Source organism: Anabrus simplex, chromosome 14, assembly GCF_040414725.1.
Source record: "Anabrus simplex isolate iqAnaSimp1 chromosome 14, ASM4041472v1, whole genome shotgun sequence".
In the NCBI taxonomy this organism is placed as follows: Eukaryota; Metazoa; Arthropoda; class Insecta; order Orthoptera; family Tettigoniidae; genus Anabrus; species Anabrus simplex.
In genome coordinates, this window is record NC_090278.1 from 7,931,844 (window position 1) to 7,949,223 (window position 17,380).

General features: G+C 42.1%; 1 protein-coding gene and 1 non-coding gene across 2 annotated transcripts in view; one reads left to right on the forward strand and one right to left on the reverse strand.

Annotated features, from left to right (window-relative positions):
- LOC136885355 (nephrin-like) overlaps nt 1-17,380 on the forward strand; it is a 424,800-nt gene that overhangs the window by 291,863 nt on the left and 115,557 nt on the right. The window lies entirely within an intron of this gene.
- On the reverse strand, nt 886-1,005 carry LOC136885831 (U5 spliceosomal RNA). The gene has a single exon (XR_010861627.1). It is a non-coding gene; the product is annotated as a U5 spliceosomal RNA (small nuclear RNA).

The following is a 17,380-nucleotide window of genomic DNA, read 5'->3' on the forward strand; positions in this document are numbered from 1 at the left end:
CTCTATAGGTCGACGCCCCGAACAAATAGTATTTATACATTCATAACACATACATACATTCATACATACATACATACCGGGCGAGTTGGCCGTGCGCGTAGAGGCGCGCGGCTGTGAGCTTGCATCCGGGAGATAGTAGGTTCGAATCCCACTATCGGCAGCCCTGAAGATGGTTTTCCGTGGTTTCCCATTTTCACACCAGGCAAATGCTGGGGCTGTACCTTAATTAAGGCCACGGCCGCTTCCTTCCAACTCCTAGCCCTTTCCCATCCCATCGTCGCCATAAGACCTATCTGTGTCGGTGCGACGTAAAGCCCCTAGCAAAAAAAAAACATACATACATACATACATACATACATACATTATCATTAGAGACTGGTATGCCTTTCAGCGTTCAGTCTGCAAGCCTCTATGAATTTACTAAACGTCGTCCTGTATTTGCAACTAGTGCTGTGGCCTCATTTAGTTCTATACCTCTTATATTTAAATCGTTAGAAACTGAATCTAACCATCGTCGTCTTGGTCTCCATCTACTTCTCTTACCCTCCATAACAGTGTCCATTATTCTCCTAGGTAACCTATCCTCCTCGATTCGCCTCACATGACCCCACCACCGAAGTCGATTTATACGTACAGCTTCATCCATCCAGTTCATTCCTAAATTAGCCTTTATCTCCTCATTACGAGTACCTTTCTGCATTTATATAACTTACATATTTTATTAATACCTTCAAACTCGCCATAGTGCAAGTGTAGCAATGCAAATTGCGATGAAAACCCGTGAAACTCTTATAATAGACAGGACACAGGACACATTTTCCAGTACGAGGCCATCCAACGTTGTCTATGTAACAGCCTACATATCTTTGTTTCTATTAATATGTTGGCTTAACACTGTGGTTAAACCGTCACAAAATTAGTTTAAGATCCATCCATTGTCCCCCTCCACGGAAATCTATAGTAAAAAGCGAAAGAATTATGCGATTTGAGGGGAGACAAGAGTGCTAGGTGCCAGTTCGTGTCCAAATTTCAATGATCCTAATTGCCACGGGAAGGGGGTGTATCAATACTTGAAGTGAACAAATTTGCTTTCTTAAGAAAGGTCTTCCTTGCTTATGCTAGTCTGCATTTTATATCCTCCTTACGTGTGCCATTGTTAGTTATCCTACTACCTAAGCAACAATGTTCATCTACTTCCTAAAAGGGGACACGGAATGGCCTATGCTTACAATGTTAAATCATGCTTCAGAAAGGTATATTTTTCTAAAAACTTATTACAGCTATCAATTTGAAAATCGCACAGCATGTACCTGCATATCTTAGCTTGGTACTGAAATAACTGGTTTTGAGTGATATGAAATACTTTCTGACTTTTTAATTATTATTTGGAAGTTACAAATTTTGGCAATATTTTTGCCACTATTTACTCTAATAAAATACTTAATATCTGACCTATAACAATAATAATTCTTTCAGCATGTGCACAACAATATTAGAAAGGAACCCTGAAAGTTGGAATCCTCCGTATCTCATACAACCTGAGAAAATGTGAACAATTACTTTCAGGAAATGGACGTTAAAGTCACAGCTTTAGTGCATGCCTGCTCCATAGCTTGGATTATCTTTATCCTCTTCCATTTCATCTTCTAGCCTTCTCTTACTAGCTCTTCTGACTTGTCTGGCCTTCTGATGCAAGTTTTAGCAGCCATTTTACCATATCTCAGCCTTTCAAGTCGAGTCGCAGCATGGCGTCACGAATACGGGAGCCAATGCTCATCCCCAGTCTTTGCAGCACTTCAAATTTTGTTATATTTCCCTGGTAATAATAATAATAATAATCGTATGGCCTCAGCTACCGTTTGCAGACATTTCGATTTGACGCCATCTGGCTGTCTGCTCGTCAATTTCGACGTTCCGGTTTACTCTGTCTGCCATCTAGCGGACCTAGAGTAAACCGGATCTCTCTTGGGCGTCTATGGCTGAGATTTAATTAATTTTGTCGGGTAAATACCAAATGTATCACCAGAGATCTTTTACATGCCGACATCGTACGGCATGGAGTGTCGAATGGACTTTTTTCCGCCCTTCAAAAATCCGACTACCTCTGCCAGGTTTGAACCCGCTATCTTGGGATCCGGAGGCCGACACTCTACCACGGACCAACAGAGGCAGCTATTTCCCTGGTTAAATGATGCCACACCATCATATATACCAACATAAAGTATCCTTATTGACACAAACACAGTTTTTTTGCAAACGGCTCCATATAATGCTATTTACACATTCATTAGTATGTTGTATGCGACAATGGAAACATTTTTTTCAAAAGGTTAATGTCTGACAGATCCTTGAAAATAGATTGTATTTCCTCCATAATAGCATATGGCAAGCTGTGTAGGATGACTGTAAGTTTCTCCTGTCTCTATTACTCTGTTGAGTCTTCTGCTGTCTTCTCCCCGCGGACACAGTCTATGCCGGGGCTTGTCATCAGTTGATGACATATCACAGAACATTACTAGTAGAAGGACTGGTTATTAAACGGTCAGCAACAAAGTTCTCTCCAACTCTGGCCTTCTTCTTGGAATGAACACACTTTTTGAACACTCTAGTATTAACACGAGGCATACTGGATCATAAAAACACAGTAAGAACACTGAAGTAAACAAAAACACATGCCATGTAATCACATCAACCATAAACCGTTGCCTACGCTTTAATATATATTGGAAGTGCGCACAAATGTGCATAGTACAGCAAGTAGTATAATAAGCGGGTTCGGGCGCCTCCTCCCGCGGGAAATTTGAATTCTGGCGGGAAATTTGAATTTTTTGCGGGAAATTTGAATTTTGGCGGGAGATTTGAATTTGTAAACAAAGCCACGTACTTTTTGACAGCTGTCATCGACAACAACGCATCGCTAACCTCACTGCTGCCATCTTGACGGGCCTAAACCTCAGTGGTACCAACTTAACCTAACTAGTGCGAGGTAAACAAAACCACGTGTTTTTTGACAGCCACGTGCTTTTTGACAGACAACAACGCATCGCTAACCTCAGTACTGCCATCTTGACGGGCCTAAACCTCAGTGGTATCAACTTAACCTAACTAGCGCGAGATAAACAAAGCCACGTGTTTTTGACAGCCACGTGCTTTTTGACAGACAACAACGCATCGCTAACCTCAGTACTGACGTCTTGACGGGCTTAAACCTCAGTGATACCAACTAGCGTGAGATAAACAAAGCCACGTGCTTTTTGACAGCCACGTGCTTTTTTGACAGCTGTCATCCGCCATCTTTAAACTACAGAGCACCGTGCTGCCCTCTTTATCGCAGTAGCTGCAAATTCGTCACCTGTCATCGGCAGTGCTGCCATCTTGGCGGGCCTAAACCTTAGTGCTACCAACTTAACCTCGCTAGCGCGAGATAAACAAATCCACGTGCTTTTTTGACAGCTGTCATCCGCCATCTTTAAACTACAGAGCACCGTGCTGCCCTCTTTATCGCAGTAGCTGTAAATTCGCCACCTGTCATCCGCAGTGCTGCCATCTTGGTGGACCTAAACCTTAGTGCTACCAACTTAACCTCACTAGCGCGAGATAAACAAATCCACGTGCTTTTTTAACAGCTGTCATCCGCCATCTTTAATCTATAGAACACAGTGCTGCCCTCTTTAGCTACTTACCTTTGAAATGTGGTGGCGGATAATTTGAAAAATGCTTTTTGACAGCAGCCATCTTTGAGCACCGTGCTGCCCTCTTTAGCTAGATACCTGTGGTGGCAGACACTTCTACGAGACAGCAGCCATCTTTGAGCACAGTGCTGCCCTCTTCGTGGTGGCGGGAAATTCCACGTGCTGTTGTTTGGAAACAAACTCTCGTGCTTTTTTCAGACAGCTGTCATCCGCCATCTTGCGTCACAAACCTCAGTGCTGCACTCTTTAGCTAGATACCTTTGAAATGTGGTGGCGGCAATTTGAAAAATTCTATGTGCTCTTGTTTGGAAACAAAGCCACGTGCTTTTTGGACAGCTGTCATCCGCCATCTTTAATCAATAGAGCACTGTGCTGCTATCATGCGGGCAATTTCGTCAGCTGTCATCCGCCATCTTTAATCCACAGAGCACCGTGCTGCCCTCTTTATGACATGTAGCAGCGGGCAATTTGAAAAGTTCTGTTAGCTGTCATTCGCCATCTTTAATCAAGAGAGCACCGTGCTGCCATCTTTAGCTAGATACCTTTGAAATGTGGTGGCGGCAAATTGAAAAATTCCACGTGCTCTTGTTTAGTAAACAAACTCACGCGCTTTTTGTCAGCTGTCATCCGCCATCTTCCATCGCAAACCTCAGTGCTACACTCTTTAGGTACATACCTTTGAAATATGGTGGCGGATAATTTAAAAAGAAAAATTCTACGGCAGCCATCTCTCGACGCTAATTGCACAAGATGGTGGCTATACATGACTCCTTAAGGGTGCTTACGCAAGATGGCCGCTATACATAGGTTCTTATGAGACGCCCTTGGGATGGTTGCGCAAGATGGCGGTTGCTCTTATGAGGTGGCTTAAGGGTCCTTGCACAAGATGACTAGAGACACCCTAAGGATGCTGGCGCAAGATGGCGGACGCAAGATGGCGACTATACACGACTCCTTATGAGACGCCTTAAGGGTGCTTGCGCAAGATGACTGCTGCTCTTATGAAGAAAGCTAGCTTAGAGGCTAACGTGTCATGCTAGTTCGATTCATTAAATTTGGGGGCTTAAATGCAAAATGTTAAATATCTCGAAAACGGTGCATCGTAGAGCAAAACGGACAAACATTTTTCTGCCCAATACCTCGGTTCGCAGTACGAGGAACAAGAAAAACATAGTCTAATGATGAGATCAACGGTTCGGTTCCTACTTAGGCCCTTTGGCATTTGCTCTGTTTTAGTTTGTATTGAAGCAAGTCTTCGTAACATGATCAGGTCTAGCTATGGTAGAGAGTATAACGTGCCGTGCAGGTTCGATTCATTAAATTTGGGGCTTAAATGCAAAATGTTAAATATCTCGAAAACGGTGCATCGTAGAGTAAAACGGATAAAATTTTTCCACCTGATACCTAGGTTCGCAGTATCAGGAACATGATAGCATAAGAAAATCATAGTCTAATGATGAGATCGACGGTTCGATCCCTACTTAGGCCCTTGCGCATTGGCAGCTATCTAATTCTACAAGATGGCGGCTATACATAGCTTCTTATGAGGCAGCTTAAGAGCGCTTGCACAAGATGGCTGCTGCTCTTATGAGACGCCCTAAGGGTGCTTGCGCAAGGTAGCAGCGACAAGACGGCGACTATACACAGCTCCTTATGATACGGCCTAGAGGTGCTCACACAAGATGGTGGCTGCTCTGATGAAGAAAGCTAGCTTTGCATCGTGCAGGTATCTTTACAGCACTAAACCTCATACCTTTGAAGTGTGGTGGCGGGTAATTTGAAAAATTCTACGTGCTTTTTCTTAACAGCAGCTATCTTTAAACAATAGCGGCTATACATAAGCTGTTATGGCCTCCTCTTATGTCAAGGCATAGCTCTATCGAACAAGTTTAAACCTGCATCGGGATAGCTAGAGTAAGCACGTGCTGCAGTGATGACGTCATTATGCATGTTTAGACTTGCAAATCACTAAAGAAACATAACAAGACTAAAATCGAACACTGCACTCTATGCCGTTAACTTTATCATGTGATCGGAACATTGATTGAAGTGTTTAGAACACTAAATAAGTAGAACCGAACACTGTACTCGATACAACATGTGTTTAGAACATGTCAGGGGATACCTTTGTTCTAAGAAGATTAGATTCGCACATTCCTTGTAGGGCTAATAGGCTAAAGGGCTAATGGGCTAATGGGCTAAAGGGCTAAAGGGCTAATGGGCTAAAGGGCTAAAGGGCGCCTCTCCTCTCTTTATCCGGGCTTGAGACCGGCTCTACAACTAGAGGCGGAGTTAACACCCTAAGGAAGGGAGAATGTTGGAAAATAATCTATACGAATATAGCTACTCGATCGACTATATACTACAGATGGATGACTTAGGTGAGGGTAAGCGCTTACTTAATAATACCTACACGACGTAATTCATGCTCTATTTCAAAAATATCTTCTTTGTACTGTGTGTAACCAGCATCATGATAGGCTCTTAGCAGCTGTAAACGTTTTACCAGTACGTTGGGGTCTTTACAGTAGCTTATATCTGCATAGGGTAACGGAGGCTCGTTGTGAACTTGGAGTCTATATGCAGACAGTTGATGTGTAGGGACTTGTTTTGATGTAATACGTGCTTCAGCAGTAGCGTTTCTAGGTACAAACTTAACTTGTTTCGATAGCGATGAAGCGTTGAAATTTCCTTCTTCTTTACCTTGCATCTCTTCTTGAGATGTTTGCACTGCGACAGAACGTGTAGTAGGATTAGGAAATGAAGTAAAATCATCAAGCTGTAATGGCAATGAAACATTAAGATTTTCTTCTTCTTCTACCTTCCCTTTACTACTGTTTTGATCAACATCATTATCCTTATTATCATTATCATGATCTTGCCTCTCTTTATCTTGAAGTTTGTGCTTAGTAACAGAACTTGCAGCAGGCCTAGACAACAAGGGAGAATTAAAAATCTCTCGCAGAGGTGTACTTTTTAAACATAAATCAGTGTTCGCTGGAATATGGTTGAGCTCTTTGTATTTTGTTCCCGATGAAGCTACATTACTCGCGGCTTCATGACGTTGAGCGTTGTATGCGTTCTTGAACTCTCTTCTACAATGTTTGCATTGAAAAATTGTCCTACATGATATCTCATGACGTCTCCTGTGATAGCTTCGGGAAAATGCTTTTCCACACTCTTCGCAAATATACCTAGAAATAGGTTTTTCCATGACGGACTTTTATCTTCTGCTAACAGATTCTTCTTTGAATCTACTTGACATTTGTTACTCTCTACTTCGATGATGCGAACAGCTTAGCGATTAACAGTAAACTAACACAAAAGCGTATAACCAAGGTAGCAAGAGTAAGGTTTAAGCCCATCAAGATGGCAAGAGTGAGGTTAGCGACGTTCTGTTGTTGGATTTTAAATTCCGCGCTATAACATGCATAAGGTGGCAGCCTTGAGGTTTACCGCCGTAAAGATGGCAGCAGTGAGGTTAGCGACGCTCTATTGTCCTTCAATGTGAGGTTAGGGTCCGTCAAGAAGACAGCTGTCAAAAAAGCACGTGGCTTGGTTTACTAAACAGGAGCACGTGGCTTGGACGTCACGGTCACTTAGTATGCTGCTTCAGCGTGCAAAGTTCAATGTCTACACCTACGTAGTTAACACTCTGCTATGTTCACAAGATTTTTACACATAACTATTCTTTATGTTTTAAGTTCGTGCACATAGGTTATGTTAAGATAGCAGCACACGTACAAGCGATGGTTGCACGCTCGCGTAGAAGTTGTTTAGTACGATAATTGATGTATGCATTATCAAAAGGTGATACGTACACGCTTTTAAACCTTGCTATTCTTACTGCTACTATGTTCGCAAGATTTTTAAACATCGCTATTCTTTGTGCTTCAAGTTCGTGCGCATAGGTCATGCTAAAGTAGCAGCGCAAACACATGTGAACGTTGTATATTCTAGCGGGATGTGTTAATATAGTTGATGCATGCAAAATCGATAGGTGTTGTGTACACGCTTTGAAACTTAACTATTCTTCGTGCTTTAAATCCATGCACATAGGTTATGCTAAGATAGCAGCACACTCAAGCGGGAGAAGTTTAGTACTCTAGTTGATGCATGTATAATCGATAGGCAATGCGTACACGCTTTTAAAACATTGCTATTCTTACTGCTGCTGCTATGTTCACAAGATTTTTATACATCGCTATTCTTTATGCTTTAAGTTCATGCGTATAAGTTATACTAAGTTAGCAGCATACTTATAAGTTTGTCGCACGCTCTAGTGGAAGAAGTTTAATACGAAAGTCGATGCATGTAAAATCGATAGGTGATGTGTACACGCTTTGAACTTGGGTATTCTTTGTGCTTTAAGTTCGTGCACATAGGTTATGTTAGGATTGCAGCACACACAAGCGATGATTGCACGCTGTTGTAGAAGAAGTTTAGTACGATAGTCGATGCATACATCATCGATAGGTGATGTGTACACGCTTTGAAACATAGCTCTTCCTTGTGCTTTAAGTTTGTGCACATGGGTTAGGGATACACAAAAGCGATTGCTACATGCTCTAGCGGAAGAAGCCTAGTACGATAGTCGACGTATGCATCATCGATACGTGATGTGTACACGCTATTCTTTATGCTTTAAATTCACGCACATAGGTAGCAGCACACAATTGCGATCGTTGTACACTCTAGCGGGAGAAGTTTATTACGATAGTCGATGTATGCAAAATCGATAGGTGATGTGTACGCGCTTTGGAATATAGCTATTTTTTGTGCTTTAGCTTTATACATTTTTTTTGCTAGGGGCTTTACGTCGCACCGACACAGATAGGTCTTTTGGCGACGATGGGATAGGAAAGGCCTAGGAGTTGGAAGGAAGCGGCCGTGGCCTTAATTAAGGTACAGCCCCAGCATTTGCCTGGTGTGAAAATGGGAAACCACGGAAAACCATTTTCAGGGCTGCCCCGATAGTGGGATTCGAACCTACTATCTCCCGGATGCAAGCTCACAGCCGCGCGCCTCTACGCGCACGGAAAACTCGCCCGGTAGCTTTATACACATACGTTAGCAATACACATATGCGATCGTTGTACATCCTGGCGGTAAAAAATAGTCGATGCATGAGAAACCAATAGGTGATGTGTACACGCTGTTAAACATCGTTATTTGTTGTGCTTTAAGTTCGCCGGTATAAGTTATGCTAAGATAGCAGTACAATTTAGCGGAAGAAGTTCAGGGTGATGTGTACACGCTTTGAAACATAGTTATTCTTTGCATTTTAAGTTCATGCACATAGGGTATGCTAAGATAGCAGCATAATCTCGCGGAAGAAGTTTTAGTACGAGAGTCGATGCATGCGAAATCGATAGGTGATTTGTACATGCTTTGAAACATGGCTATTCTTTGCACTTTAAATTTATGGGTACAGGTTATGCTAAGATAGCAGCACAATCTAGCGGAAGAAGTTTAGTACGAGATTCGATGCATACAAAATCAATAAGTAATGTGTACACGCTTTGAATCATGGCTATTCTTTGTACTTTAAGTTCGTGCGTATAAGTTATGCTAAGATAGCAGCAGAATCTAGTGGATGAAGTTTAGTGCGATATTTGATGCATGTGAAATCGATGGGTAATGTGTACACGCTTTGAAACATGGCTATTCTTTGCACTGTAAGTTCATGTGTATAAAATTATGCAAAGATAGCAGCACAATCTAGCGGAAGAAGTTTAGTACGAGAGTCGATGCATGCAAAATCGATAGGTAATGTGTACATGCTTTGAAACATGGCTATTCTTTGTACTTAAGGTCATGCGTATAGGTTATGCTAAGATAACAACACGATCTAGCGGAAGAAGTTTAGTACGAGGGTCGATGCATGTAAAATCTGTAGGTGATGTGTGTACACGCTTTGAAACATGACTATTCTTTGTACTGTAAGTTCATACGTATAGGTTATGCTAAGGTAGCAGCACGATCTAGCGGAAGAAGTTTAGTACGAGGGTCGATGCATGTAAAATCGATAGGTGATGTGTACACGCTTTGAAACATGGCTATTCATACTGCTGCTCTGCTCCCAAGATTTTTAAACATAGCTAATCCTAACGCTGCTCTTAACGACGTAGAGCTAAGGATTGATTACATGACAGTGACGTCACTGCCACGTGCTCTTGTTTAGTAAACCAAGCCACGTGCTTTTTTGACAGCTGTCTTCTTGACGGACCCGAACCTCACATTGAAGGACAATAGAGCGTCGCTAGCCTCACTGCTGCCATCTTTATGGCGGTAAACCTCAAGGCTGCCACCTTATGCATGTTATAGCGCGGAATTTAAAATCCAACAACAGAACGTCGCTAACCTCACTCTTGCCATCTTGATGGGCTTAAACCTTACTCTTGCTACCTTGGTTATACGCTTTTGTGTTAGTTTACTGTTAATCGCTAAGCTGTTCGCATCATCGAAGTAGAGAGTAACAAATGTCAAGTAGATTCAAAGAAGAATCTGTTAGCAGAAGATAAAAGTCCGTCATGGAAAAACCTATTTCTAGGTATATTTGCGAAGAGTGTGGAAAAGCATTTTCCCGAAGCTATCACAGGAGACGTCATGAGATATCATGTAGGACAATTTTTCAATGCAAACATTGTAGAAGAGAGTTCAAGAACGCATACAACGCTCAACGTCATGCAGCCGCGAGTAATGTAGCTTCATCGGGAACAAAATACAAAGAGCTCTACCATATTCCAGCGAACACTGATTTATGTTTAAAAATTACACCTCTGCGAGAGATTTTTAATTCTCCCTTGTTGTCTAGGCCTGCTGCAAGTTCTGTTACTAAGCACAAACTTCAAGATAAAGAGAGGCAAGATCATGATTATGATAATAAGGATAATGATGTTGATCAGAACAGTAGTAAAGGGAAGGTAGAAGAAGACGAAAATCTTAATGTTTCATTGCCATTACAGCTTGATGATTTTACTTCATTTCCTAATCCTACTACACGTTCTGTCGCAGTGCAAACATCTCAAGAAGAGATGCAAGGTAAAGAAGAAGGAAATTTCAACGCTTCATCGCTATCGAAACAAGTTAAGTTTGTACCTAGAAACGCTACTGCTGCAGCACGTATTACATCAAAACAAGTCCCTACACATCAACTGTCTGCATATAGACTCAAAGTTCACAACGAGCCTCTGTTACCCTATGTAGATATTAGCTACTGTAAAGACCCCAACGTAATGGTAAAACGTTTACAGCTGCTAAGAGCCTATCATGATGCTGGTTACACACAGTACAAATAAGATATTTTTAAAATAGAGCATGAATTACGTCGTGTAGGTATTATTAATTAAGCGCTTACCCTCACCTAAGTCATCCATCTGTAGTGTATAGTCGATCGAGTAGCTATATTCGTATAGATTATTTCCCAACATTCTCCCTTCCTTAGGGTGTTAACTCCGCCTCTAGTTGTAGAGCCGGTCTCAAGCCCGGATAAAGAGAGGAGAGGCGCCCTTTAGCCCTTTAGCCCATTAGCCCTTTAGCCCATTAGCCCTTTTGCCCATTAGCCCTTTAGCCTATTAGCCCTACAAGGAATGTGCGGTAACCTAATCTTCATAGAACAAAGGTATCCCCCGATATGTTCTAAACACATGTTGTATCGAGTACAGTGTTCGGTTCTACTTATTTAGTTGTCTAAACACTTCAATCAATGTTCCGATCACATGATAAAGTTAACGGCATAGAGTGCAGTGTTCGATTTTAGTCTTGTTATGTTTCCTTAGTGGTTTGCAAGTCTAAACATGCATAATGACGTCATCACTGCAGCACGTGCTTACTCTAGCTATCCCGATGCAGGTTTAAACTTGTTCGATGGAGCTATGCCTTGACATAAGAGGAGGCCTTAACAGCTTATGTATAGCCGCTATTCTTTAAAGATAACTGCTGTTAAGAAAAAGCACGTAGAATTTTTCAAATTACCCGCCACCACACTTCAAAGGTATGAGGTTTAGTGCTGTAAAGATACCTGCACGATGCAAAGCTAGCTTTCTTCATCAGAGCAGCCACCATCTTGTGTGAGCACCTCTAGGCCGTATCATAAGGAGCTGTGTATAGTCGCCGTCTTGTCGCTGCTACCTTGCGCAAGCACCCTTAGGGCGTCTCATAAGAGCAGCAGCCATCTTGTGCAAGCGCTCTTAAGCTGCCTCATAAGAAGCTATGTATAGCCGCCATCTTGTAGAATTAGATAGCTGCCAATGCCCAAGGGCCTAAGTAGGGATCGAACCGTCGATCTCATCATTAGACTAGGTTTTTCTTATGCTATCATGTTCCTGATACTGCAAACCTAGGTATCAGGTGGAAAACTTTTATCCGTTTTGCTCTACGATGCACCGTTTTCGAGATATTTAACATTTTGCATTTAAGCCCCAAATTTAATGACTCGAACCTGCACGGTACGTTATACTCTCTACCATAGCTAGACCTGATCATGTTACGAAGACTTGCTTCAATACAAGCTAAAACAGAGCCAATGCCAAAGGGCCTAAGTAGGAACCGAACCGTTGATCTCATCATTAGACTATGTTTTTCTTGTCCCTCGTACTGCGAACCGAGGTATTGGGCAGAAAAATTTTTGTCCGTTTTGCTCTACGATGCACCGTTTTCGAGAAATTTAACATTTTGCATTTAAGCCCCCAAATTTAATGAATCGAACTAGCATGACACGTTAGCCTCTAAGCTAGCTTTCTTCATAAGAGCAGCAGCCATCTTGCGCAAGCACCCTTAAGGCGTCTCATAAGGAGTCGTGTATAGTCGCCATCTTGCGTCCGCCATCTTGCGCCAGCATCCTTAGGGCGTCTCTAGTCATCTTGTGCAAGGACCCTTAAGCCACCTCATAAGAACAACCGCCATCTTGCGCAACCATCCCAAGGGTGTCTCATAAGAACCTATGTATAGCGGCCATCTTGCGTAAGCACCCTTAAGGAGTCATGTATAGCCACCATCTTGTGCAATTAGCGTCGAGAGATGGCTGCCGTAGAATTTTTCTTTTTAAATTATCCGCCACCATATTTCAAAGGTATGTACCTAAAGAGTGTAGCACTGAGGTTTGCGATGGAAGATGGCGGATGACAGCTGACAAAAAGCGCGTGAGTTTGTTTACTAAACAAGAGCACGTGGAATTTTTCAATTTGCCGCCACCACATTTCAAAGGTATCTAGCTAAAGATGGCAGCACGGTGCTCTCTTGATTAAAGATGGCGAATGACAGCTAACAGAACTTTTCAAATTGCAGGCTGCTACATGTCATAAAGAAGGCAGCACGGTGCTCTGTGGATTAAAGATGGCGGATGACAGCTGACGAAATTGCCCGCATGATAGCAGCACAGTGCTCTATTGATTAAAGATGGCGGATGACAGCTGTCCAAAAAGCACGTGGCTTTGTTTCCAAACAAGAGCACATAGAATTTTTCAAATTGCCGCCACCACATTTCAAAGGTATCTAGCTAAAGAGTGCAGCACTGAGGTTTGTGACGCAAGATGGCGGATGACAGCTGTCAGAAAAAAGCACGAGAGTTTGTTTCCAAACAAGAGCACGTGGAATTTCCCGCCACCACGAAGAGGGCAGCACTGTGCTCAAAGATGGCTGCTGTCACGTAGAATTGTCTGCCACCACAGGTATCTAGCTAAAGAGGGCAGCACGGTGCTCAAAGATGGCTGCTGTCAAAAAGCATTTTTCAAATTATCCGCCACCACATTTCAAAGGTAAGTAGCTAAAGAGGGCAGCACTGTGTTCTATAGATTAAAGATGGCGGATGACAGCTGTTAAAAAAGCACGTGGATTTGTTTATCTCGCGCTAGTGAGGTTAAGTTGGTAGCACTAAGGTTTAGGTCCACCAAGATGGCAGCACTGCGGATGACAGGTGGCGAATTTACAGCTACTGCGATAAAGAGGGCAGCACGGTGCTCTGTAGTTTAAAGATGGCGGATGACAGCTGTCAAAAAAGCACGTGGATTTGTTTATCTCGCGCTAGTGAGGTTAAGTTGGTAGCACTAAGGTTTAGGCCCGCCAAGATGGCAGCACTGCCGATGACAGGTGACGAATTTGCAGCTACTGCGATAAAGAGGGCAGCACGGTGCTCTGTAGTTTAAAGATGGCGGATGACAGCTGTCAAAAAAGCACGTGGCTGTCAAAAAGCACGTGGCTTTGTTTATCTCACGCTAGTTAGGTTAAGTTGGTACCACTGAGGTTTAAGCCCGTCAAGATGTCAGTACTGAGGTTAGCGATGCGTTGTTGTCTGTCAAAAAGCACGTGGCTGTCAAAAAACACGTGGCTTTGTTTATCTCGCGCTAGTTAGGTTAAGTTGGTACCACTGAGGTTTAGGCCCGTCAAGACGGCGGTACTGAGGTTAGCGATGCGTTGTTGTCTGTCAAAAAGCACGTGGCTGTCAAAAAACACGTGGTTTTGTTTACCTCGCACTAGTTATGTTAAGTTGGTACCACTGAGGTTTAGGCCCGTCAAGATGGCAGCAGTGAGGTTAGCGATGCGTTGTTTTCGATGACAGCTGTCAAAAAGCACGTGGCTTTGTTTTCAAATTCAAATCTCCCGCCAAAATTCAAATTTCCCACAAAAAATTCAAATTTCCCGCCAGAATTCAAATTTCCCGCGGGAGGAGGCGCCCGAACCCGCTTATTATACTACTACGGCAAAATAAATAATTTAAATATTATTTCTATTAATACTTAGTTTTGCGTATTCACTTATGGTTTTTGTTCGCTTTGTACACAGTTCGATGTGGTAACGATCACACGTCTTTTCACACAGTTGGCATATGCAAGTCTTCATCGGATTGTGGTACACCTTGTTTTTGCAGAGGTGATGATGGAAGCCGTGCACAGACAGTCTCGTTAGTACATGTCTCATCTCTAAGTTTGCTGACGTCCAGGTCCTATCGATCATCGCACCCGTGCTGTAGAATTCTGGCCAAATTTCTAGGCGGCGGTCCCTTAAACTTTGTAATTCTTGATCTGCTGCTATAGTAGATGGGAGCACGAAGGTTGTTTTCAAATCCTCTAGCAGAAATGATTCTCTAGCTAGTACATATGTTAGGCGGGATCCTGTTGATTTGGATACACCCAAAGCTCTTTTCAGGAAGCATGCTTTAACTTTTTCCAAGGTAGCTAGGTTTTTCCTGGTGAGGTCAGGCCATATAATTTCAATGCCATATGTTAGGATAGGAATAATCTTTGCCTCGAATAGTTTCATTGCTGTGTTACCTGCGTAACAATTTTTCCCCCTTGGGAAATATGTTTGAACTAGCCTAATGGCTGTGGAAAGACTGTGTCCTTAGAAGGGGTTCGCCTCTTCGTTATTTCTTCTTTTCAAAGCTTATAACTGACTGTATGCACGTCCTATCGGTGCCTGACTGTATTCTCCTGCACTCTAGTGGCGTAGGTATGTACTACCTCGCGAGCTACGTTACCACTCAGGCGCTTGCCCTCTGCGCACATGTGATCGTTTGGGCCGGCACTGCGGAATCTCGGGAAGTCGCCATTGCTGTTTGGTGAGAAGGAAGAGATGGACGTGTGTGGCTGCTCTCTCCCTAAGGAGATAATTTCACCGAAAATGTTCGAGCCTGGCTAAGGTTACATACGCGGGGCTTTTGCCCTGGGGATTTCTGCAAGTTTTTCTGGTTTATTTTTCCTCGTCTGGAATTTGCATGTTACGTTTTTTTAGTAAGTAAGTAGCTTATGCTACCGAAGCTGTCCTCACAACTTTCATCTGGAAGAGACTGTAAGTGTTGTTACAACTAAACCTTTACTGATTTTTGGTGAAAGACCTGAAAATTTTCCTATGTGCAGAAAGTGCGCGCGGCACCATGTAACTGGCGTCATCTAAAAAACTAAGTCTTGCCTTGTGGAATTTTAAATTTTCGGCTTGTTAATTTGAAATTATAGCATGTGTAATTATGTCTGTTAAATTGGGGCTTGCGTACTGTGTGAAAGTAAGTTTTGGATTCTTCAAAAATGTAATTGGGTAACCTAGCGTTTATTTATGACTTTTCTAGGCCTAAAAGTTTTGTGCTAAAAAGCTATTATTTAACCTGAATAATTTAACAAGCGAGTCGCTTCAGGGATGTGGGTGTTACGTGTACAGTATGTCCCGGTTTTCTTTTCTTTTTTCTCGCTTCTCTGGTTAATTTTATTTTTATTTAACTTAGTTTCATTCTTCCCTTTTGGGTTTTGGGTTATTTTCTGCGTCAGTTTTCTTGGTCCTTTGTTAGTTTTCGCCTATTGTTGTTTGCGGCCTGTGATTGGCCCCTTCCCTTGACCGATTGTTGGTCGTTGCCATGGGAATGCTAATGTTGTTGATGTTGTTGTGATGGGATTGATGATTTGGATTTGATGTGCCGATGATGAATTCTACCTTCTCCGCGGATTTCCTTGGTCCATTTAATTTTTCTTTGTGATTTTAAATTTACCTTCTGCTCATTTTTCCTCCCGGTGTTTCGGTGCTTATTATTATTATTTTTATTATTTTTATTTCTTGAAAAGTGCACGTAATACCTACCCATCCTTGCAGGGGGTCGTTTGACACATCCTAAAAAGGGGTTTTCTGTATCTATATCAAAAACTGTTTCTGTCAAGGTTGTTTCTCACGGTTGAAAGGATGTTAAAAAAAACTTTTGTACTGTACCAAGAAAACCTTTGGTTGTAAGAAAACTTGAGTTCATGAGGGGTTTCATAAATCTACATTATCTTGCTAAGTCTTTAAAGAACTAAATTATTATTTTCTTTATAAACGGTCGACCGTAGGGTTTTGTTTTGAGTTTAAATATTTTTAAATTTTTAATTTTATTATTTTCCAGCGAGGATATTCCTTCCTATTTGTTTGTCACTTAATTATCCTGATTAAATATCTTGTTCCCCAAAGTGTTGGTGTTTTCCTTTAAAAGGGGTGATAATTTGATATGACCAGGTGTATTTTATCCGCTCCTTTGGGGGCCCTGTTTTATTTTCTCATGGTAAGTGCCTTTTTATCTCTTTAATTTGTCTTTGTCTAGCACGTTTCCACGTATCTGAACCGTGCCTCTGATACACGGTCAGACCCTTGGTGCTGTCACTTGGGGTAATTATGCCTTTTATTGCTCTAAGTGTCACAGCTGTTTCCAAGGTAAGTGCTTGTATGTGCTTGATGTTATTTATTGCTAGGATAGCTTGCGCAGCTCTTTCTGTTATGTGTTTTGTAAAGCATTTGCCGCTAGGTTGTAGCGTGACCCCTAAATACTTGAAATCATTGACTATTTTGAGTTTGCTGTTGGAGATAGTGATTTCTGTTCCGTGAGGTATCTTACCTCCATTTCTAAAGACCATCATTTCCGTTTTTGTGTTGTTAATGTAGAAGTTGTTGTTCTGGCAGCATTTTACAATTGTATCTATGGTGCTCTGTAGTTTGTGCAGATTTGTGGAGCTTACTACTATGTCGTCTGCATACGCAAAAATGTGAATGTCTTGCGTTATCCTCAATATTTCCTCGGTTGCTAGGATGAATAGTAGTGGACTCATGGGGTCTAGTTGAAGCACACCATTTGTTTGCCTAATTACGTGAGAAATGGAAAGGCCGTCCGATACCCTTATAGCGTTGTATTGTAATATTTCTTTGATTACTCTTGTCCATACGTTTTCTCTTCCTAA